At 41.2% G+C, this 24,766-nt stretch overlaps 1 pseudogene; it reads right to left on the bottom strand.

Moving 5' to 3' along the window:
• Positions 1-1,924: 1,924 nt before the first annotated feature.
• Positions 1,925-2,715, bottom strand: LOC108706455 (annotated as a pseudogene).
• Between the last annotated feature and the right edge of the window lie 22,051 nt (positions 2,716-24,766).

Consider the following 24,766-nt stretch of genomic DNA (forward strand, 5'->3'; position numbering starts at 1 on the left):
ACCCCTAACGTCCTGCCGGCTATAATGAAAAATCGCCAGTGTGGCACATACTGTTCCCAGATGTAATACAGGAATCACTGGGTTAAGGACAAACTTGGGAGATGATTGCTTAGACATACAGAGGTCTGTATTTTATAGGGGTAATTGTACATTATCCCTATAACATTCATTGTTCACTATCATGGGGAGCTTTATGAATGAATACTTGGGGGCAAATTCACTAAACGACGAAGCGCCTAATGCTAGCTTGAATGCGACAGCGTAGCGCATTTTCGTTAATTCACAGATTCACTAACGGACGCTGGCGTAAATTCGCTAGCACCCTTACGCCTGGCGAATTTGCGCAAGGGACGTAACTACGCAAATTCACTGACGCGCAAATTATTCTGAACGCTACCTTTTACGCCAGACTTCCTTCGCCAGGCGAAGTGCAATAGAGTAGATAGGAATTGCTTCAAAAAAAGTTAAAAAAAAAACGCTGGCGTTTTTTCATTTTTTATGGGTGATAGGCTGAAAAAGATCGAAAAATTTTTTGGGGCTACCCTCCTTCCCCCCTACATTTCCTAACTCATGGCACCTAAACTATACAGTGGGGACATGTGTAGGGCAAAAACATTTTTTTCTGTTTTGAAGGTTTCCCAGGCTTGTGTAGTGCTGCTACATATACCTCCATTGTAACTTGAATTTGGCGCCGTATGCAAATAACCATCGGTATCGTAACTTTGCTTTGCTTGGCGAATTAACGCTAGCGCAACTTCGCAACCTTATGCTTCCCCTGAGCGCAACTTCAGATTTTAGTGAATTTGCGTAGCGCAGGCGAAAATACGCGTGGCGAAGTGCGGTGAAGCGCGGCGAAGCGGACGCTGGCGCAACAACAAATCTTAGTGAACGTCCCACTCTGTGTTTGAAGCTACTGGAGTAAAACATAAGGCATGTATGTCTAGCTTGATGCTTGTGGACTGTACCCAGCTCTCATCATTTTAGAATATTAGTCCCCCACCCCACACCCTTTTTTTGATTTCTTAAAACAGTAAGCTGATTGTTTCATGTCGCTGAATGTCATGAACAGTTTCATTAACTAAAATACCAGTGTGTAGAAATGTTTGCTCGCCTGCACTGAAAATATTTCCTTTACACTTTCTTTCTAATTATTTGTTTTACAGAAGTCGTGCTTTTGACAAATGAAAAACAAAATTTGGGAATGAAAGCTTTGTGTTATGTTGCTAGATTGTACAAGCACGCAATAGTTGGGTAAAGTAAATACAGTAAACAAAGATAAATATCTAACATTTTCGGCACAGTTTTGACACTACTCTTGAAACTGAAACAGCGTGTTTAGTACACAACCCGTAGAAAGGAATTTATGAGCACTCCAAACACCCGTCGAATTAAAAGAAGTTTTTAATTTTAACTTATTAAGAACATCAATTCCTGGCGCGTTTCGTATGAACCGATACGTAGTCATAATACCTATGACTGCGTATCGTTGATACGAAACACGTCAGGGAATTGATGTTTATAATAAGTTAAAAATAAAAATGTACTTCTTTTAATTCGACAGGTGTTTGGAGTGCTCGTCAATTACTTTCTACTGATCGTGACTCAACTACAGCTACGGGCTTGGGGCGATGCACTCGGGCCACTCGTTTGATCTGGTGAGTTCCTTCTGTTATATTACCCTTGATACTGTCTTAGATATTTGTGAACCCAGGAACAGGACCCAGAGTTTCGACACCCGGGTCACCACCTTTTTCGTGTGAGCTGTAATAATGCAACTTTTGTAATTGGCCGCTAGAGTACTAAAGGGCACCTAATTGCAAAGCTTATCGTATATGGATTTTTGGTGCCTCAAATAGCGGCGTTCACTTTTCGTAAATATAGTGAACTGAACCAAATTTAGCATAAACCCCATTTAGAACCTTAGTACACAACCCAACACATTTATTTGATGATTCTAGGACAGAATCGACTGATACAGGTCATATCTTTACTTCTTCTAGCCTTTTCGTTCCAGCACTTGCTTCTGCTTGAATTCCACGGCTAAAATCCCATCATGGCAGAAGAAGGCAGTCAAGTCGTTCAAACCATTTCCATTTGGTAGTTTATATGTTCTCGTAAAATTCGGTGAAATGAAACCATTTTCATCCATGTTGCATCCATGCTCTCCTTTTATTATGAGCCAACCTTCAAAAACCTGAATAATGATGTCTTCTGGCTGGAACTGGATAACATTAACATCAACACCTTAAAGTTGGAGTCCTCTTCTTGTTTATTGTCCAGTCGTCCATCTTCTTCCATGACGTCAGTTGGTTTCTTGCAGTCACTACATTGAGGACCTTCCATACATTGAGGACAGTCTTGGAGATCGTTTATTGACAACTTCTCCTCGTAGCATACAGGAGTATTTATCCAGTGGTGAACTATTACTTCTTCCATGGTCTAGAGCAGTAAAATCTGTTCTGCTTGTCTGTAGACTCTTTGGACCTTCGGCTAAACTTGTTACGTTGCTCAGCAGAACTATTGCCTCAGGCTGTTATTTTTGTAGCTATGCTTGTGCATTTTTCCATGTCTGTGTCAAAGCCATAGAGATTAGCTTTTGGTTATTTATAAGCAATATAAAGAGACATGCTTTTTTTAGAGCATGAAGTTGTTGATATCAGCTGCAGTTTGTGACTCGGTGTTTAGTTTGTTGTAATAATACAATATAAATCTAATTCCCAAGTCAGTTTAATGTTCAGTTTATTCTTCTCCCAGGAAAGCTGGTTCATTATTAAACCATGATTATAACCAGTTGTTATCAACGTCTATGAAGAATGTCCATTGGTGGTGGGACAGTGGCTCCATGGCTAGGGTTTCTGCAGGTTTGGACTGGACTGTTGGGGCACCAGGGAAAAACCCTGTCGGACATCGCCCTGAACACCCTGTCTTCTTCCCTCCCGCTGTCTGAGGTGTATGGGCCCCACACTGCTGGCCCACCCCTGTGCTTGCAGAAAACTGCGGGACCAGTAAGAGGAGACAGGAGGAGCTACATGGTGGGGTGTGAATTTGCAATCGAGGACGAGAGGAGAGAGAACTTGGGGTTGGGGTGTGGAGGAGTGGAAGTTCACTAAGGGGACTGACAGACTGGTGGGCCCTGTATACCCATTGTGACATTGGGTTCCTGTTTGGTGTTTCATTGTAGCTGCTCCATTATCTATTTTTTGGGGTTCCCTCTTGTTAGATTTATGAAAGTGTGAACGCTCACCAAGAAAAAAACCCACCCACGCTCTATTTATTCCTATGGGATTTTTAGCAGTGTATTTATCAAATGGTGAACTGTAACTTTCATGCATTAACATATACACTTCTACAAATCCCATCGGAATGAATAGAACGTGTTTTTCAGTGGTGAGCTTTCACACTTTCAAAAATCAGCCCTAAAATATTTACTGCTTGCAATTGGCTCCTGCTGAACCTGACCCAAGTGTGCCTGTAGTCAGTCATTGAATTACTTGAAAATAGACATAAGTATATAAATAGCTGCATGCTGGGGTCCTCTAGTGACCTAATAGAGGTATAGCCTCCAAAACTTCAGACAATCCCACAGACATGCTTTTATAGTAAAAAAACAATTTTTATTTGAACATTGTTAAAATATCATTCTATCACCACACGGAGCCTAACGTTTCAGGCTTACCCAGCACAGTTATAGGCAATCTCAAATATGTCACATCCTTTCTAGTGCTTAAATACCATATCTCTTAGACCCTCCCACTATTTAAAACCAATCACTATTCAACACATATGTTGTATATATCCTCATTTAGAACCTGGGCCATTGGTTGACTCATTTAGAAACATGTAGAATATACACTCCATGTTACAGGGTATAAATTAAATATAAATATAAATTACATAGTTTAAACAGATAAATATAATTATACATAACATGAAAGATCAAAAGTAAAATTTAAGACCTAATGGCAACCTAGTATGTAAGTAGAAAATCCAATAAACCGCAGTTTGGTCAAAATATCTCCTCCCCTAATTCCAGTCTTAATCTGCTCTATCCCCTGTATAGAGAAAAAATTCTAATTACTGTTGTTACATTCCATGAAATGCCTAGTGACCAGGGCCATTCCTGCAACGAGGCAAGGTGAGCACCTTGCTTCAGGCGGCAGTGAACGGCCAGTTACAAGGGGCGGCAAAAAGCCGCCTCCTGTAACTTTAAGATCCGAATTTCCATTTTTTAAACCGGAAGTTCGGCTCTGCTAGTGCAGAAAGCGCAGTACGCGCTTGTGCGCTAGCAATGCAGCCCCTTTTGACCCGCTCCGATGCTAAACTTTAAAGGGCGGAGCGGGAGAGTGGGGCGGCATCGGGGTTGCTGCCTCAGGAGGCAGCAGCCCACGGATCGCCCCTGCTAGTGATATTGGTTTTACTGCTATATTTGAGATTATTAACTTGGTTGGTGTGTTCCCTAATTCGCTCCTTAAGGGACCTTGTAGTGCATCCTACATATTGTTTATTACATTTAGTACATGTGATTAAATAGATTACTCCTTTGTAGAGATGCACCGAATCCAGGATTCGGTTCGGGATTCGGCCTTTTTCAGCAGGATTCGGATTCGGCCGAATCCTTCTGTCTGGCCAAACCGAATCCTAATTTGCATATGCAAATTAGCGGCGAGGAGTGAAATCACGTGAGTTTTTGGTCACAAAACAAGGAAGTAAAAAAAAAAATTCCCCTTCCGAACTCTAATTTGCATATGCAAATTAGGATTCGGTTCGGTATTCGGCCGAATCTTTCATGATGGATTCGGGGGTTCGGCCGAATCCAAAATAGTGAATTCGATGCATCCCTACTCCTTTTCTACAGCAGTTGATGTATTGTTGTCTGTGTATTTATCTCTTTGACCATTAATAATATAAGGGTTACTGGTTCTATATAAAAGGCATCATTATAATAATTAACAATCTGTATAATGCATTTGCGATAAAGCAAAGGGAGTAGCAGTAAGCTGCCCTGCAAATTATTCTGTGTCGGTTCCTTAGCAGAAAAGATATCACATTTAGATACAGGCTACAGAGTGGTACCGAGCACCTTAGCTGGTGACGTACAACCCTGGTGATATTGTTCACTAGAACAAGGATGTGGGCAGCAATGTATAAGAACTTTCTTGGTACTGAGGCCGTTAGCAGATTGTATTTTATTTGGCGGGAGGTTTCACATACATGTCGCTGGTTTCTAAATGAATATATCATTATCTTATAGGTAAAACAGTTGCTGGATAAAAACGGCACAACATAAGCCATATATGCCACACACTGGAAGAATAATTCTAAAGTAGATATATCTCTTATAAGTAATTGTAGAGCAACTGGACTTGCTGAGTAATAATTGAAGACGTTTCACTTCTCATCCGAGCAGCTTCTTCACGTCAACCTCGGATTAGTAGTGAAACGTCTTCAATGATTATTCAGCAAGTCCAGTTGCTCTACAATTACTTATTCTAGATTTACTATGACCTAGATAAATGAGAATCTTCATAGTCTAAAGTATATTCTAAAGGCATTGATAGCTTTTCATTTACTTTAACCCACCCTAAAAAAAAGGTGTAATTTAAACCCAAACAAGCCTCTACATTCATTAGTGGCTGATGCAAAAACAAACTGTGTTGCTAGTAGGTTGTCAAAACCACTCCTGGTTGGTAGATTGTATCACCACATATGAATAACAGATGCAGGAGTCATGCCATGAAATTCTCAAGAGAAAAGCTCAGAACTAAAGTGAGACATGACTACCTGGAGTGAAAAGGGAAAGCCTATTTACTGTAGTGACTTTATGGCCAAAAGTATCAGCACACATTTTTGGCCAAAAATAACCAGACACTCTAAAATGTCATGGTCTCATTTGGAGGGCTTCCTGCTGAGTTCCAAAATAACTTCCATCGGTGCTTCAGTAATTGAATAAGGAACCTTATATGTAGGTCACAGAAATATGTAATGTCCCTAGTTTCCTCGTTATCAAAGGCTTTTTGCACTGAACGCTCTGTGGTTGTCTCAATAGATGGCTCATTATCTGTCTGAGCATCCTGTGTCATCAAACACCAAACCACTTCCTAATATTGTGTCTCATGAAACGTTACTTTTGTGTTCTGCAGGAAGTTTTAAGTTCAGCAGTGAGAATTACAGCCTCACTTATGTCCTTCTAAGGTGCATCCTCACCTTCTTCACACCATCTGATAGATTTCATCTGATAGGATCAAACACAGGCTGGACAATGTGGACTGACCTCACCAGTGCTACCATGGGAAATCACGGGGCCCCCCTTGTCACCCCTCCTCCACCCATCAGTACAAAGGTCACACTTTAAAGGGCCACCTACACATTAACTAAAAAAAACATTGGTGGCCACAGACCCCCTATTAGTTATTAAAACATTAGTGGCCATTGCCCCTAAAAGTTATTTAAAAAAAGAACTATGGTGGGCAGGGCCTCTACAAGTTATATCAAAAAATTGGCGACCAGGCTCTATAAGTTATATAAAATAAATTGGTGGCAAGGGTCCCTACATGTTATATTGAACAATTGGTGGTCAGGTCCCCTATAAGTTATATTTTTTTAAAAAATGGTGACCAGGGCCCCTATAAGTTATATTAAAAAATTGGTGACTGGGGCCCCTACATGTTATATTAAACAATTGATGTCCAAAGCCCCTATAAGTTATATTGAAAAAATGGTGATCACAGCCCCTATAAGTTATATTACAAAATTGGTGACCGGGCCCGTACATGTTATATTAGAGAATTGGTGGCCAGGGCCCCTATAAGTTATATTTAAAAAAAAATGGCGGCTGGATTGGTGTCCAGGGCCTCTATAAGTTATATAAAAAAATTGTGGCCAGGGCCCCTACATGTTATATTAAACAATTGGTGGCCAGGGCCCCTATAAGTTATATTTTTAAAAAATGGTGGCCAGGGTCCCTATATGTTATATTAAAAAATTGGTGGCCAGGGCCTCTATATAAGTTATATAAAAAAAAATTGTGGCCAGGGCCCCTACATGTTATATTAAACAATTGGTGACCAATTAAAAAAAAAACAGTGCACGTACCCCAGCTGCAAAGTCTGGGGGAGCTCAGGCACCTGCATCTTCGGATTTCTGCCATGTGGCATAACCAGGACTTACTTTCATTGGCAAATCAGATCAGTTAAAAAGGAGATGTAGGCACAGGAGCTCCCACCCACTTTCCCTCCTGAAGTCTGCAGCTCAGTGACAGCGGGGGCCTGCTATCCTGGTAAGCTCAGCATGATGGCCCCCCATAAAACCTAAAACCATTCAGGCCCGGGATAACACTCCCCTCTGTCCCCCCCCTTGATGGCACCCTGGACCTCTCCCATTACCCAAGGCCATCTCATTCACTGTCATTAGCAGACAGATTCCCCCTCCCCCCCAACAGTCAGACGAAAAAGGAAACAACTACTATAAAAAAAACTATAAAAAAATTAAGACCAATTGAAAATTTGCTTAGAAGTGACTATTCTACAAGGAACTTAAAATTAACCTAAAGGTGAACCACCCCTTTAATTTGCCTTGTACCATATTAGTGTGTGTGTGTAGCATTGTGTTTGTGTGTATCTCTTTGATACACTGAAAAGTGGCAAAGTGCTGTAGCTGTTCCTGCTAAGCAGCAATAATCACATATAAACAATGTATGATAAAGGGTAATTTCAGTGTTCAACATGTTTTACACAAATTAACATTTTTAACTACAGGAAACAGAGAATTCCTGTCTCTGAATCTATGTCTCAAGTCTGACACCTAGTGGCAGTTTGTTTTCTATCTATTTCTAAAGGTGGCCATTCACGGAGAGATGTCGCCAAACAAGCGTATCTTTCGCCAATATCGGACTGATCCGATCGTGGGCCCTAGGGCCCAACGATCGGATCCTAACGATGGGTAACAGGCGGTCGGATCGCGGGACCGCATCAAGGAACAGATGTGGTCGCGATCCGACGGGATTTTTAGTCCCGTCCGATCGACATCAGGCCGACTTTAGGCCAGATATCGATCGGGGAAGCCTGTCAAAGGCCCCATACACGGGCCCAATAAGCTGCCGACTAGGTCTGTCGGCAGCTTTTATCGGCCCGTGTATGGCCACCTTAAGACTTTGAATAGAGTCCTGTGCAGGTCCAGTTGGGCAGACTGGTGCCCAACCCAGACCCGTTAGACAAGATCCCAACCCGGACCTGCTGGCCCTCTATAAATCCCCCCCTCTTCCCGCTCCAAAAACCTACCCACAGTGCCCTAATTTTTGGCCCGACCCAGGTGATGTCAGCCAGTTTGGGGGATATAGTTACATTTTACTGCAGGACTCTAACATAAGGTGGGGGAGATGTAGCCTGCAATCAGCCCAAGTTCTTAGGCAGGGTACCCACAGACAGCCCACATTGTCAGGGGATAGTGGTCTTTCCGCCCAAAAACCGACAATGTTGCAGGTATTCCGTGGGTGCCCGACTTGATGCAGGACTCTAACTTAGGACTGGGAAATAAAAATACTTGATGTGTTTGTTTCTTTAGGCTATAAATCAGTATACTCACAGACAGCACCAGCCACAGGATTCTTTTAAAACGCCTTTATTGGAACATGGGCTCTGACCCGAAAATTCAGCAACATTTCAGACTGCCTTGAGTCTTTTATTAAGCTAACTCAGCAACACATGTGCACATTTAAGTACATTGTAACACAATTCCCTCTATTGGTGCTTTTCCACATTTCACAACAATGTATCTCCCATATAATTACCAGCAGTGTCAATTTAGACCCATATATCCTATCTGAACACTCATATATATCTAATTCAATCACTAAAAGTCCAATAAATTTCTTTAGAAACTTTTTTTTTTTGTTTGTTTTTTGTGGAACAAGTTCCTGTAGAAAATAGGATAAAATCACAGAAAAAAACCCATTGTTAAAAACGATGTAAAAGATATATAAATTACCGATAAATCTTGCTTAAGTCAAATTACCTATTGAGGCCAAGGGGGGCTAATGTTTATAATTTTTGGATCCATCTTGCTTCCTTTTAAAGCAGCATTCTTATTCTATCTCCACCCGACGTATTTTGGGGACACTATCTATAACTTGAAATTTTAATTGCTGTACCCCGTGGCCCACAATAAGAAAATTATCTGCAACTGCTTGATCAGTTTTTTTTAGTGTTAACTTATGCTTTCTCTGATGCTTCTTAAGGTCTGTTCAAGATAAGCTAACCCACATAGGCATTTTGTAACATATATTACGAAGGCACTTTCACATGTATAAAAACCGTTAATTCTAATTGCTGTCCCCTTCCTTGCATGGTAAATCAATTCTCCTTTTTGACAATGATAGCAGAAGCTGCATCCAAGGCATAGATATGTTCCATTCCTTCTAGGAAGCAGTTGTCGCTCTTGGGAGTGCTCACCCTCAATATCGGATGGTACAGCCATGGATCCAATTGACTTAGGTTTCCTATAGGAAATAATCTGGGGATTTTTAAAAACATTTATCTCTTAAGTAAGGGCCGATGCTTTTTAATGGCCTTCCCTATGTGAGAACTTACTGTCTTGTATCTAGAGACAAAAACAATTTAGGCTATTAAAATATTTCTGCTTGCTCAGTTATGTATTCGTATTATTTGCTATAAAACCAACATATTTATAAACTAACATTCTGGAATCCATGGCTATAAAGCTGTAGTTGAGATAACCAGACGCTTACTTTCAGCTTTTGAATAACTCATCTGTGCTTTCAGGAATGGGGCGAATCCATCATTTTTAAATACAGCCATACAACCCTTTCCCCGCCAAAGGTTTGGCTTATTAAATGAACAAGAACTCTAACTTGCATATTTAGAATGTGTATAATTACTAAAACCAGGTTGTCCCAATAAAAATGTGGTGCTGACACGTGTCCTTGCAATTAAATGTTGTCCTGTGACAATGGAGTAATGTGTTATAGCAATGTTTCCATTGGTCTCTTAACAAATAGCAACCAAAAATAGTAAATGCTCCTGTGGTTGTTCAAATATTTAAACTTTTATTACAATTGTACCTAATGATTTGTTTGGATGATTATAGGGATTGAGCCATTTATTGTTTTGCCAGATCTGAATTCTGCAATGGGTGCCATGGGTATATCTATGGAGCAGTGATCCCCAACCAGTGGCTTGTGAGCAAACCCTTGTCTGTTGCTCCCAGTGGCCTCAAAAGAGCTGCTTATTTTTTGATTCCAGGCTTGGAGGCAAGTTTTGATATAAAAATAATGAATAAAAACCTGCCAAACAGAATCCCCAGTAGGCTGCCAGACCTCATAGGGGCCTTGTGGACTGGCACAAAAGTAGCTATTTTGTTATTAATTATTTCACACAAAATAACCTTATGATACAATATTATTGCGTATACTGTCATTTTTGATACTAAGTATATCATTTATGTAAATTTCACAAGTCCTATGACAGATTTGATGTTTCAATTGACTATTTCCCTTCGCACCAGTGACATCTTGTGGTGAGAAAGTATATATTTCTTCTATGTAAAAGTGTTTCTAAGAAAGGAAACCCTAATTTTGTAGGCAATTATAATATGGTGTTGCTTTTACATGGTGCTACAAATAAAGATTATCTTTAAAAATAGCCCCTTTATTAGAGAGGTGGGCGTGTCCTACCGGTCCCTGCCAGAAGCACAGATAGGAGGGGGACAGCCAATCACAGCCCTGCAGTCACACAAGCACAGACAGGCTTCAGTTCCCTATCAGGTCCTGCTAGCTGCTGATTGGTTCCTGTCCTATAGTGCAGTGAGCTGAGAGCTGCCGGCTCCCCTGCACAACCTGGGAATTCAGGGAGCAGGAAGTGGAAGGGAGGGAGGCATTATTAGGGTTTTTACAGAAATATTCAATAAATCAGCCTGAAACACTACTTTTTTAAGCACAATTCTTTTATATTTTAATGAGTATAATGCACTGGTACATTCTTATTTTTTACACAAAATGTCTCTTTAACTTACTTAAAGTCCCAAAATACATTACGGTACTTAACTTACCAAGGAAAAAAAGCCATCTCAAAATTTAACTCGTTGATCTTTATTGCAGGTAGGCAGCCTCTATTACATACTGTGTATTACATATTACCAGCTATTTACTACATCCCTACATTTAGCATATTGTGAATCTCCACTCCACCCTTCTTGTCCACAGTCTTCTGTCTCATTGTGAAGATTTATTTGTGAAGAACGTTTACTTGACCCTTTAAAAACATATCCCTGTTAGTTGGTGGAAGAATTCATTAGCATGGAGATGCAAAACTCCAGTGGGACTACAATTCCCATCATCCTTCTCCCTTCTAAGCTGGTGGGATGGGGTTTGGGGACTTTTGTTAACAACTTGCTGCACAATAAATTGCTGGACTGGGAATTAAGCGGAAGCTTTTTACTGCAGTGATTTAGTTAATACTTTCATAGCCAGAGGACTCTGGGGAGCAGATGCAGCAGGAGAGCTGATTTAAGAGATGATGTGCTCGGCCTCATTTTAGAAATGAATAATCTCAGGTATGGAGGGGAGGGGGTCAAATGAACACAAACATTTTTGGGTACTTCGACCATCGAATAGGCTACTACGTCCTTCGACTATGACTTCCACTTCGATTCGAACTAAAAATCGTTCGACTATTCCACCATTCGATAGTCGAAGTACTGTCTCTTTAATAAAAACTTTGACTACCTACTTCGCCACTTTAAACCTACCGAGCTGCAATGTTAGCCTATGGGGACCTTCCCCATAAGTTTTCCATGCTTTTTTTGATCGAAGGAAAATCCTTTGATCGATGGATTAAAATCCTTCCAATCGTTCGATTCGAAGGATTTAATCGTTCGATCGAACGATTTTTCCTTCGATCATTCGATCGAAGTATTTGCGGTAAATCCTTCGACTTCGATATTCGAAGTCGAATGATTTTACTGCGAGGGTCAAATATATCGAGGGTTAATTAACCCTCGATATTTGACCCTTAGTAAATGTGCCCCCTAGTTGTAAGTTTTGTAAATCATTCTCATTTGTATCTATATATCTTTCTATTCTGCATCTCTCTATGCTGCTACTAACTGAGCCTTGTGGGTATGTTAAGATTTACTAGTGCCTGAACCACTTTCTTGGGGTCCTTTACTTTTTCTCAGGGGGCAAGAGCGTGCCCCTCAGTGCTCATCTAAATGGCACATGCATCCCAGGGAAAGCCAGGCCCAGATTTGTGGAAAGGCCACAAAGGCACAGGGCTAGGGCAGCAGAATTTTAGGGGTGACTTGCCTCCCTGCTACATCACAATGGTTTTGTAAGCACTGGGGACATGGGGAAGATTTGCTAGCTCTTTAAATCTGCTACTTGCCAATCCCCATGCTCTGGACCCAACGAAATAAGACTAAGGGCCGAGACACACGCTCAGATTCGGGGATATTTAGTCACCCGGCGATAAATCGCCTCTTCTTGGGGGCGACTAATCTCTCCAAACTGCCTCCCGCCGGCTAGAATCTAAATCGCTGGCGAGATGTCACTCAGAATGCTTCATTTTCCAAAGTCGTCCGAAGTTTCCTTTTGAGGCAACTTCGAGCGACCTTGGAAAACAAAATTCAGCGATTGCCATCCCGCCGGCGATTTACATTCTAGCTGGCGGGAGGCAGTCCGAGAATAGTCGCCCCGAAGAAGAGGAGATTTGTCGTGGGGTGAATAATCTCCAAATCACTCTGTTCCTCGTACTGTATTGAAAATTGAGAATGTCAGCATTTTTCATAAATACCATAGCTAAACTTTATATTTTGAAAACATTTTGCTGCCCAAATCAGAACCGTTAATTGCATCAGCGTGATCAGTTCACTTGTCCAGTGCTTTGAAGTCATATGACAGTGAGGGTTTGGATTGAGTTCCACTGGGATTTGGCCTAATACTGGATTTGGTGTAAACCCAACAAATGTATAAGATGATCCTATATAAAAGTATAGTAACATTAACAAATCCAACATGCTGAAAACAGATCTAAAAAGGTACTTTTGTTTTGTATTTTGTCAGAAGTGTACATTGTACTCACACATTGTATTGCCAGAGGTTATAATGACTTCCACTTCAGAGTAAAAAAAAGCCCCAAGGGATAGAATGACTTGATAATAATAAGGATAATATAGAGGAAGAGTTGTTTCCGAGCAACACTGTCCATTAAACAGAGATTCCCGTTCCCACTGGGGGGACAGGAAGCTTTGTGCATTGCTTGGATGAACTGGTGGAAACTGAATTATCCTGGAACAAGGCATTATCATCAGACACAAAAAGAGATTATTCAAGTCGTGTACAGCTCAGCCGCAGCACAACTACTAATCCCTCCGGCCCCTTCTCTCTTTAGTTGCACTTACAGCATTGCTGGTAGATCACGTAGCATCTGAATATAAGGATGAAACGTGGGATTTTTCTCTGGTGCCGCTCATTTTTTAATAAAAACAAATTGTTAAATTCCTTTTAAAAACAAAAACAAATTTATAGCACACGTCAAACGTCAACATGTGTCGTATATTTATTCATTGCAAGCAAAGCCACTAACAGAATTTCAGTCCATAAAACATGTTATATTTTGAATTAAATTTTCAGCCATCTCCCCAGTATAAAAATGTTGGTCAGCGCCAGTTGTGGGTAACACTGATGTGAAGCAAGTTTTGGATTGAAGTTGCCGAACTCCCGTGAGAGCTGCGACTGACCAAGAGACGCTACTATACGAGGATGAGTTCCGCCATTTACAGATCCTTATTTTGTGCATTTCTGGATAACAGGTTTGCAGATAACAGATCCCATATAGGGTTTCTTTCTGCCCGGATTTCACCCGGACAACCAGGTTTTTAGAAGAAAAATTGGGAAATCTGGACAGGACGTTGAAGTGAATGACATGGTGATCAGCCAATCGCTGATCGTCATGTCATCAGACGTCACCCACCCCACCTCCCCACGTCACCCGCTCCACCCCCGATATCAACGCCCCCCCCCCTCTACGGCACTGCCCAGTCCCCCTACGTTACCGCCCTGCCCCCTGCCCATTCTCATAAAAAAAAGGTGGCCTAAAGGACTTGATTATCTTAAAGGAGAACTAAAGCTTAACTAAAGAAGTAGCTAGAAATATTGTACACCAAGATGGTGACCCCCTGTAACAAGTTTGAAGTCCTGGATCATTGCTGCTATTGACAAGCTGAAACTTTACTCTGGTGCAATAAATTCAGTATATAAAATATGGCATTTTTAGCCTCATTCATTTTTAGGTTTTAGTTCTCATGTAATAGAAACTTTGATGATCATATACATACTGGTAAAATGTTATGAAATTAAATTTAACATCTAGAGTCTATGTACTTTGGCTGAGCCAACATGGCGCCTGGACAACCCAGTCGGCTAACCCTGCCCCCCATAACGGAGGAGGAGGGCAATGAAGGGGAGGAAGGAAGGGCAGGGGATGGAGGTAGCTGGTAGTGTCAGAGGGGAGGAAGGTAGGAAGGGGAGAGTAACAGAGGAGGGAGGCAAGAGCAGCAGAGGGGAGAGAAGCTGGACTATGGGGTAGGCCACATCATTGTGCCCTAGGCAGTTGCCTCTTCTGCCTACCCCTAGTTCCGGCCCTGTTCTTTGGATAGTAGTTGGTTTGATGATTGGGCAGGTATGAATGTTCATTGGTCAGAGCATAGTTCATGAGATGAGGAAGCTCCTCTTTACTGCTTGCTGTTGCAATCATTCAGGTTTTCCTTTGCGGAACAAGAGCAAGGCAGCCCTACACTCAGTAGTCTGAGGCCAATTGGTCAGATATCGTATGGGATTGGCACATGAATGCCTGCCTTAAATATGATGTACAAAGTGGTATTTTCAAAGGAAATTTGTTTGAGGTTTTTGGTTACACCTCTGGAATTCCCCAATCATGAAATGTTAGCTCCCAGCAGGTACCAACCATGCACCTAATCCAACCAGACCCAGGGCCAGCTGCCCAGATAAAAAAAAATACAAATACAAATTGAAAAACCTAGTTTATGGGCCCCTTGTGTTTCCAGGTGCACCCATGACCCTGATTAATTGTTGTATATTTCTAAACTTTTGGAAGTGGAAGTAGCCTAGAAGGGGAGCCTCTATGGAAAGTGTAGCCTAGGGGCCTCATATCTCATTAATCTTCCACTGCCAGTTACACCCAAAATACACCCTAACTCTACCATCCAATCTAGTACATAAATAAAGGAAGCTATTTAGTATGGGGCAACATTGGAAAATGTGTGAAGAAGTTTTTTTGTAAAGTATGCATGTAGAATCTACACAGGGAGAACAGTTTTCATGCTATGAGCAACATCTCCAAAAATCTCTCCAGATATTTAACTCCAATATTAGTAAACATGCCCAAGTCCTTAATATTAGCTTGTTACCTTTAAGGGCAGAGACACACGCAAAGATTCGGGGAGATTTAGTCACCCAGCAACAAATCCACTTCACTTTGGGCGATGATCTCCCCGAACTGCCTTCCAGCTGGCTAGAATCTAAATCGCAAGTGGGGTGGCACTCAGATCGCTTTGTTTTCCGTAGTGGCTTCACGAGGAAACTTTGGTCGACTTCGGAAAATGAAGCACTCCAAGTACTATCCTGCCGGCAAATTAGATTCTAGCCAGCAGGAAGGAAGTTCATGGAGATTATCGCCCGAAGAAGAGGCGATTTGTCGCCGGGTGACTAAATCTCCCCGAATCTTCGCTTGTGTCTCCGCCCTTATGGTAAGGGCACACGCGAAGATTTGGGGAGATTTAGTTGCCCGGCGACTAATCGCCTCTTCTTTGGGCAACTAATCTCCCCAAAAAGCCTTCCAGCCAGCTGGAATCAAAATCACCAGTGGGATGGCACTCGGATCGCTTTGTTTTCGAATTCGCACGAAGTTGCCTCATGAGGAAATCTCCCTGAATCTTCACGTCTGTCTCTGCCCTAAGTAAACTTTTAGTATGTTACAGAATGGTTACAGAATTCTACAGGATTCTAAGATTTTTTTCAATCGGTCTTCATTCGTTTTTGAATTATTTGCCTTCTTCTTCTGACTCTTTCAAGCTTTGAGATGGGAGCCACTAAAAACATCTAAAAAAAATCTTAAAACAAATGCTCTGTAGGGCTACACATGTATGGTTATTGCTACTTTTCATTTCTCATCTTTCTATCCAGGTGCCCCACCTATTCATATTCCAGTCAATTATTTAAATCAGTGCATGGTTGCTTTGGGAATTTGGACCCTAGCAACACGGTTGCTGAAATTGGAGAGCTGCTGAATAAAAGGCTAAATAATAGCGCACAAACCACAAATAATAAAATAATGAAAACCAATTGCAAATTGTCTAAGAATATCACTCTCTACATCATACTAAAAGTTAACTCAAAGGTGAACAACCCCTTATATTGCCTCTCTCTTCTCACCAAGATATCAGTTTCTCTGTGTATAGGAAAGGTTTGATTGAAGTGCTGATTGGCCTGTGCAATGATGTTGTTTATATGTATTTTTCCCCAAGGGAGACAGGGCTGAGTGCAACACACGCCTGCTGTGCTGATGTTTTATGGGAAACTGCAATCGTTTCCACTGACTGGATATAAATTTTGGCTTCGAGCCATAATCTAGATGGAAATCTGCTGTTTTCAGGACGGCGGCTCTAGTAGAGAGTGTATGTCATGGGTACCGCCTTATGGTTTTATAAAGTGCTGTTTAACCACTTTATTGTGAGCTCTTTATATATGGCTGGACAGGCAAGGGAGTCCTATTGATTTTCCCCTTTGAAGGAGTTAACAGAAAAATAACAGATTAACATTTCCATTTATGGATGACTTGCTTTAATGAACTTGCTGATTTTATCTCCCGTCTCTTTCTTTGTTCTTGCCTCATATAGTCCTGGTTAAATGTACCCAAGTGCTTGCTCCTTTAGCTCCAGCTATTTATAATTAGCGATGCACCGAATCAAGGATTCGGTTCAGGATTGGGCCAGGATTGGGCCTTTTTCAGCAGGATTCGGATTCGGCCAAATCCTTCTGCCTGGCCGAACCGAATCCTAATAAATTGCGAGACTTTTTGTCAGAAAAAAAGGAAGTAAAAAAGTTTTCCCCTTCCCACCCCTAATTTGCATATGCAAATTAGGGTTTGGATTCGGTTTGGTATTCGGCAGAATCTTTCACAAAGGATTCGGGGGTTCGGCTGAATCCAAAAAAGTGGATTCGGTGCATCCCTTTTTATAATGTCTATTATCTCATGAGTGCATGTCGGGTGCTAAACAGGAATAGCTTTCGTTTTTACAGTAACGATACACAAAAAGCTGTGGTCTGCACATTGGATTATACATTTGATTTGCTTTAAGTTACTAAGTGTCACAGTTGTATTGGATTGAAGCATATGAGCAAATGTTGGCTATAAACTGCCCAGATCTTCTAATATAAAAAAACTTGTATGATTGGATGGAACGGTTGGTAGGAGTGCATCTTGTGCATTTTTGTGCTGTCCACTGGCCTGATATACAGACCAACTCAGGTCATCAGTCAGCTTGTCACAGGGGGTCACCATCTTGGAAAGTGTCTGTGACACTCACATGCTCAGTGGGCTCTGATTGGCTGTTGAGAAGCTAAGCTTAGGGCTCGTCACTAATTATCCAGCAGAAAATGAGCTTTCCCTGTAATATAAGCTGATGCTACAGGGCTGATTATTAAATTCTGATGCTAATTGCACTGGTTTCTGTGCTGCCATGTAGTAATTATCTGTATTAATTACTAATCAGCCTTATATTGTGACATTTCTATTCTATGTGTACTGTATATTGTGAGTGGGTCCCTAAGCTCAGTAAGTAACAGCAGCACAGAGCATGTGCAGTGAATCAGCAGAAAAGAAGATGGGGAGCTACTGGGGCATCTTTGGAGACACAGATCTTTACTGCTAAAGGGCTGTGGTTGCCTTGGGCTGGTACAGAAGCCACAAAACATAATGTACAACATTTCAAGCTACTTCTTTAGTTTTCAGTGGTCAGTGGAACAGGGGCAGGGTCTGGTTCCAATGGGCTGCCACATCAGGGGCCTGCTCACCTCCCTCCCCCACCCCACTGCCATCTCCATGGTCCCCCAGCCACATCCCCTCTTTGCCCCCCAGAGTGTACCTTCTAATCTCTTCATGTAGCAACGATGGGTGCAAGAGGTAGGGGTCAGGGAGTCATGATTTTATCTCCTTCTAATTCCCAGTGCTTCCGAATCAAAGCCACAAAGGCCCAGGCATAGGGTGGCAAAAATGAAGGGGTGGCATTCCTCCCTGCTGCATGAGAAGTTTGCTTCCAGAGCCCCTTAGGTACAAACAAAGGGCACCCATGTGCGCAATCCTGTGGTAACTTGGGAGGGGGCGACAGAGGACCCCAGTCTCCAGGCTCTCTTGGGAGAAATCTGACCCTGATTTTAAAAGCTATTCAAAACCGTTATGTAAGTACTGTAATAAGTAGTATAAAAGTTGTTACCAAATACATTGCTAAAATTGTACATTGTTATGAGGGCAGCGAAAAGAACTTTCTCTATTTTCTGCACTTCCAGGATAATTTTGATGGCATTTTTGTATACGTTTTCCAGTCATTGCTTTAACCAAATAACTAATTATCATTCATTACTGATTTTCTTTTGTAGCTGACCCAGTTATCTTCTTTTCTAATGAAGGCGCTCTCTGCTGAATTAGCCTTTTTGCTATAAAAAGACAGGCCCAGCTCTGCCATGATAATTTCATAGCCTTTTCTTCTGGGGCTTAGTTTTGTTTCCTGCAAGAACGAAATGAAGAACGTTATGTTCTGTACAAGGTGTGTTTTGTATCGTGCCTGGCTGTTTCATGCTATTGTGCACACTAATAATCAGATTATTAGATTGCTGTTATTTTGCCATAAGGACAGGGGTGGCTTTAGTTATTACTCTCCATGTCACCTGTTCTTAACAGCAACAGACACAAGCACGCCATTGATTTAGAATGCAAGAATAGAATGAGTTTAATGTACAGATGTAGCTCAGTTTCCTTTATCTCATTTACCTACAGCCTGGCACTATGGCAGGAGCTGGTTCAGGAGCACCTCCGATGGGCATACTTGATCCCTTTGTGCATTAAAATCTAACCAGCAGGATCATCTCCATGACTCTGTTGTAGACCCGGTATCTGATGCCACCATACAGTATATACCAGGGATCCCCAAACTTTTTCACCCGTGAGCCACTTTCAAATGTTGGGGAGCAACATAAGCATGAAACTAGTTCCTGGGAATACCAATGAAGAGCTGTGATTGGCTATTTGGAAGCCCCAATGTGGACTGTCAGCCTACAGAAAGCTGTATTTGGCAATACAACTGGGTTTTATGCAACCAAAACTTGCCTCCAAGCCTGGAATTCAAAATTAAGTACCTGCTTTGAGGCCACTGGGAGCAACATCAAAGGGGTTGGGGAGCAACATGTTGCTCACAAGCTACTGGTTAAGGATCACTGGTATATACCATACCAAGCATCCCAGGTCTAATTAAAATAATCTGGTGGTAATTTATATAGGTCTTTCATCAATGACACTGGCCATAATGTATTTAGTGAGCTGTCTACCATGTTTCTATGCCATCATTCATGTTTACTTCCCAAACTGCCACGGTTAAGGCATGCTTGTTTTACATGGCTCAGTCGCTCTTGCTTTGCAAATATATAGAAAAATTCAGAGGTGTATTCTGTAAGCACAATATGGAAGATGCTGGTGTCTAGAAACTGAATTGAGCAAGCACACCTTGTACACTATAATGTCTAGACCCCAGAGTTTCTAGAGTTTAGTACAATTGTCACCCCCATAATCCTATGACGTTTGTTGCCATTTAAGTCGTTTATAGGTGGTTGGGGAAGGATAGTATCATGTGCAGTTAACCTGGAATTTGCAGCTCCAACAAAAAGGGTAAGGGAAAAGTTATTCTTTCACCTTAGCTGTAGAATGGAAAAAAACGAAAATCAGTAAATCAGAAATAACTAGCTCTCCTTTAGTTATAATAACATATGTACAGTTCTTGGTTTTACTGAAGGCTTTGTTCGGTTTCATTGGCAAATGCACTACATTATTAATATGTATAATTTACTTTGTACATCAGATATCATCTGGGTGAAATGGTTACTTTGGTATTAATGTAGTATTGCATTTGGACATTAGCCAGAATTTCTCTACATAGGCCAAGAACTGTAGGGGCTTTTACACACGGGCGTTTTTTCCTGCGCTCGCCTGCATTGCGCTTTCTTCCATTCAGCTGCAGGTGAGCGCAGGAGTAGACGCTCTCAATTATTGTGAAGGGGTCTGTACTCACACAGACGCATGTAAGTGCCATTTGTAGGTGGGACGCAGAATGTTGCATTTCACTTGCGTTCGGCACATGCATGCGTCTGTGTGAGTATAGCCCCCTTCACAATAATTGAGTGAGTTTACTCCTCCGGCTGAACGGAAGAAAGCCCAAAGCAGGGGAGCGCAGGAAAAACCGCCCGTGTGTAAGAGCCCTAAGGAAGGATAATCAGCTTTGTCACATGCAGAATGATTAACCAGCTTTGTCATGTGCAAAACGATTAACCTGGTATTAATGAACCATCTGCTTTTTAAATGTTTTGTTAATAAGTATGGTCCATATATGTATGGAGAGATATGATATTAGTGCCCATAGTTATTTACTGTTATCAAAGTACAAATAAATTGCGTATTGTCATCTCAGGCTATTGCACCCATCTTTTCTTTAATGGAAATTTTCAAATAAAGGCATATTAATTAAAAAGAATGTGTTGGTAATGGTATTTTTTTTTTTGCTCGTTTAATTCCAATTACCAGGTGGAGGGAGATGCTTATTTTGGCTTCTATGTTTTGCTCCTTTTGTTCCAAAGCTCTCAGCTATATAAATGAGCACGAGCGAGACCTGAAGAGGTTATGACCAGAAGGGAACAATGTAAATTTTAAGCATCAATGTGTTGTTGCTGGGACCTGATTTGAGGATGGCCTGGATGGAGGATTTAAAGGTGTTTCTTGAGGTAAGGTGATTGCTGTAACTTAGGTGCCCATGGACAACTTTTTATTAGTGTACTGCACATTACACCACTCCCCCCCTCAGGTCTGAGATGGAGGGTAGGAAAAAAGGGGCAAAATAGCTTGAGGCACCATTGGATTTAGCAAGTATCTTGCTTTTGAACTCACCCCATGTGGTCAGGGTGAATCTGTCAGTCTACCACTTGGGGCATCAAGCTCTGCCATTTTCCACCATTAATAAAGTGCTGCTCGAGGCAAAGTTCTCACCCTGTCTCATAGTAAAAAATGCCCCTTGGTCTGGTGTGCCATAAGCAATAAAGAAGGGGGTTATTTATCAAAATCTGCATGGTTTTTGAAAACGACTCGCCAAATCCGCATGGGTTTTTCCCCTTATTTATCAATACATTTTTCTGAAATTTTTCTGTGCAGGAAAAAACGTGGAAAAATTTTTACAAATTTTTCGGATTTTCCACCCAACTTTTTTTCTGATTTTTGCCCAAAAACCACAAAATCTTTGGATTGCACGACACCCAGCTCAGATCATTATATCTTCGGGACTTCTCCCATTGACATATATGTAACCTCGGCAGAGGCTGGAGTACTTTTTTATTCTGACTTTTTTCCACTCTCTGGGTTTAATAAATTCAGAAAAATGTACGTTTTTTTTCCCCACTAAAAATTCAGATTTTATAGTAAAATAAACTAGAATTTTACAAGTTTTTGGCATTCAGACTTTATACCCCCTAAGTGATGCTTCTCTTACACATGGTTAAATATTTGATCAGATTTTTGCAGACAGCTGTAGGTATATGTGGCTCCAAAAGAACCAACTGGTTCTATCAACATTACATCTACATACATTACATATTACCAGGCAGGTAAATCTCACCAAGTGTTTGTGGTCAGCAGCAACAGTGTCTGCCTGGGCCCCAGTGATCAAACCTTTAAGCCACATAATTACTGCATCTGTTGCTTGAGTAGACAATTTACCTTCCCAGATTAGTGTTCTTGTCAAAGAGGTAGGTAAAAAGGGGCAAATTCACTAAGCGCCGAAGCGCCGAACGCTAGCGTCAATTCGCTAGCATTGGGCATTTTTGTTACTTCGCAAATTCACTAACGAACGCTGGCGTAGATTCGCTAGTGTTACTTCGCACCCTTACGCCTGGCGAATTTTCAATACGGACGTAACAACGCAAATTCACTAACGCACGCAGTGTAGTTAACGCTACCTTTTACGCTAGACTTCCTTCGCCACCTCAGACCTGGCAAAGCGCAATAGAGTAGATAGGGATTGCTTCAAAAAAAGTCACAATTTTTTCTAAGTCCCAAAAAACGCTGGCGTGTTTTCTACATTATGGGTGATAGGCTGAAAAAGATTGAAATTTTTTTTAGGGCTCCCCTCCTTCCCCCCTACATTTCCTGACTCATGGCAACTTACCTAGACAGTGGGCACATGTGTAGGGCAAAATAAACATTTTATTTGCTGTTTTGAAGGTTTTCTAGGCATTTGTAGTGCTGATACATATTCCTCCATTGAAATTTGTATGCAAATTAACCTTCGCTAGCGTAACTTCGCTTTACTTAGCGAATCAACGCTAGCGCAACTTCGCAACCTTACGCTACCCCTGTGCGCAACTTTGGATTTTAGTGAATTTGCGGAGCGCTGACGAAACTACGCCTGGCGAAGTGCAGCGAAGTGCGGCGAAGTTGCGCCTGGCGCAACTACGAATCTTAGTGAATTTGCCCCAAAGAGAAAAGAAAATCTAGATACATCAAGCTGGTTTTCATTTAACTCACTCACCGTTGGCACTGCGGTGCATCTAGTAGTATATTAGTCACTGGTACTGTATGTCTACTCTGGCTGTGCTCTACATGATTCCAGAATGTTGTGTATATTTATGTAGCAAACCAGTGTTAAGTGATTTCCTGTATATTTTGGCAGCAAATAAAATATTTCAGTGTCGGCAAATTTATTTACATTGGGTGACCTTTATGTTGAGCTGTGAGGCCAATCCAGCAGATGTATTCTGAGCAGACACTGTAAGCAGCCTTAGAGTTTGACCTTGCAATGTTCTTCATTTCAATGGATAAAATTAGAGCCTATGAAAAAAAAAATAAACTAAAAACATCCTGTGTATCATCCTGCACCAAATTACTGATGGGACAACACTGGTACATGGGCAAGATCACATGTGTGTATCATATTATATCCTCATTTAGCAGATGCCTCTAAATAAAACCAGTATATCAAATCCTAGTTCTACAATAAATAATGAAAATTACTTTTGAAAAAGATTCCAGCAACACAAAGAAACATTTTCATAATGGAATTTCCATTCGTGTGCTGTTATATATTATAATTAATAGAATTATGAAGTAGTATTATATTGGACGGAGCTTGGGCAGTATATTTTGATGAAACCAGAAGACAAGATAACCCCCCGGCAGACCATTTAATTCAGACATTAATTAAACGACTTCTCAGTTTAAGTTGCAACTGCTTGTTTATAGTTTGTCAGTTTTTCTTAGCGAAACTACACTGGTAATTAATGGTTTGCAAGGATTGTCTTGTACATTGATATTCTAGTTTATTTTGATGTCCAATTATTATATATGTCTATGTAATTAATTGTGTTTTAATGTCAATATAAAAAGTACAATTTTTATTGATGATTTATTTGGAACTGTAAGGGCCCGAAGGCTCAGTCTGGAGTAGCGGACCTAAGAGGAAGCTGTAGTCCAGCACAGTTCGCGGTACAATAGGATTAGGCAAAAGAATGGTCAAAGTCCAGGCAAATAGGTCAGTTCAGGCGGCAAGGGTTGATAGAGTTCAATAGACGATAAACAAGCAAGGGTCAAGATCAAGTTCAAAATCAATACACAATAACACACCCAGGAACTCACGAGGTAGAACCTATAATTGGGCAGTGTTTGCAGACCTTCAGGCTCCTTAAATAGGCCTCCTTTGGCACCAAAAGACGTGATGACATCATTGTGCTGGCATCATTACACTGGCATCCATTCCGACGCTGGCGAAAACGCGCTGGCGTCACAGTGCGGCACCCGGGAAGAACCTCGTGGAAGGACTGGGCGCCGCCATCTTGGATTGCGGAAAGGCGTCGGCGTGGATGCGGAAGGTAATTCTTCCTTATGGGAACTTTATTTTATTATATTATCTAGTTTATGTAGTTTTATGTAGTTTTTACAAATATTTATTTTATTATCCCAATTGGTTTGGATAATTGGCAGGTGAGTAAGTAATTAACTTCCATTTCATTTCATCTGTTCAGAAACTTATTTTACCTGCTATTTTGCACATATTTGATTTTCAACTTTTGAGTGCAGATTGGTGTGTGGTATTGCAGACTAGATAATCCCCAGGCAGACAATTTATAACAGGGATTCATTAAATGACTTCTCATTTTAAATTGTAACTGCTTGTTTATGATTTGCCGTCTTTCTCAACGATACCACACTAATAATTAATGGTTTGCAAGGATTGTGTTGCACATTAATATTCATCTAGTTTCCTTTGATGTCCAAACATTTTATATGTCTATTACCCCTCCGAATTGTGTCTGTATGTTCCCCTCCGATTTAGACTGTAAGCCCTACGGGGTAGGGTCCTCTAGCCTTTTGTTTCCTTGACACTGAGCACTTAATCTGTAGTGTAATTATATTTTATATTAATGTGAATT

Source organism: Xenopus laevis, chromosome 1S (assembly GCF_017654675.1).
Source record: "Xenopus laevis strain J_2021 chromosome 1S, Xenopus_laevis_v10.1, whole genome shotgun sequence".
NCBI classification, from domain to species: domain Eukaryota; kingdom Metazoa; phylum Chordata; class Amphibia; order Anura; family Pipidae; genus Xenopus; species Xenopus laevis.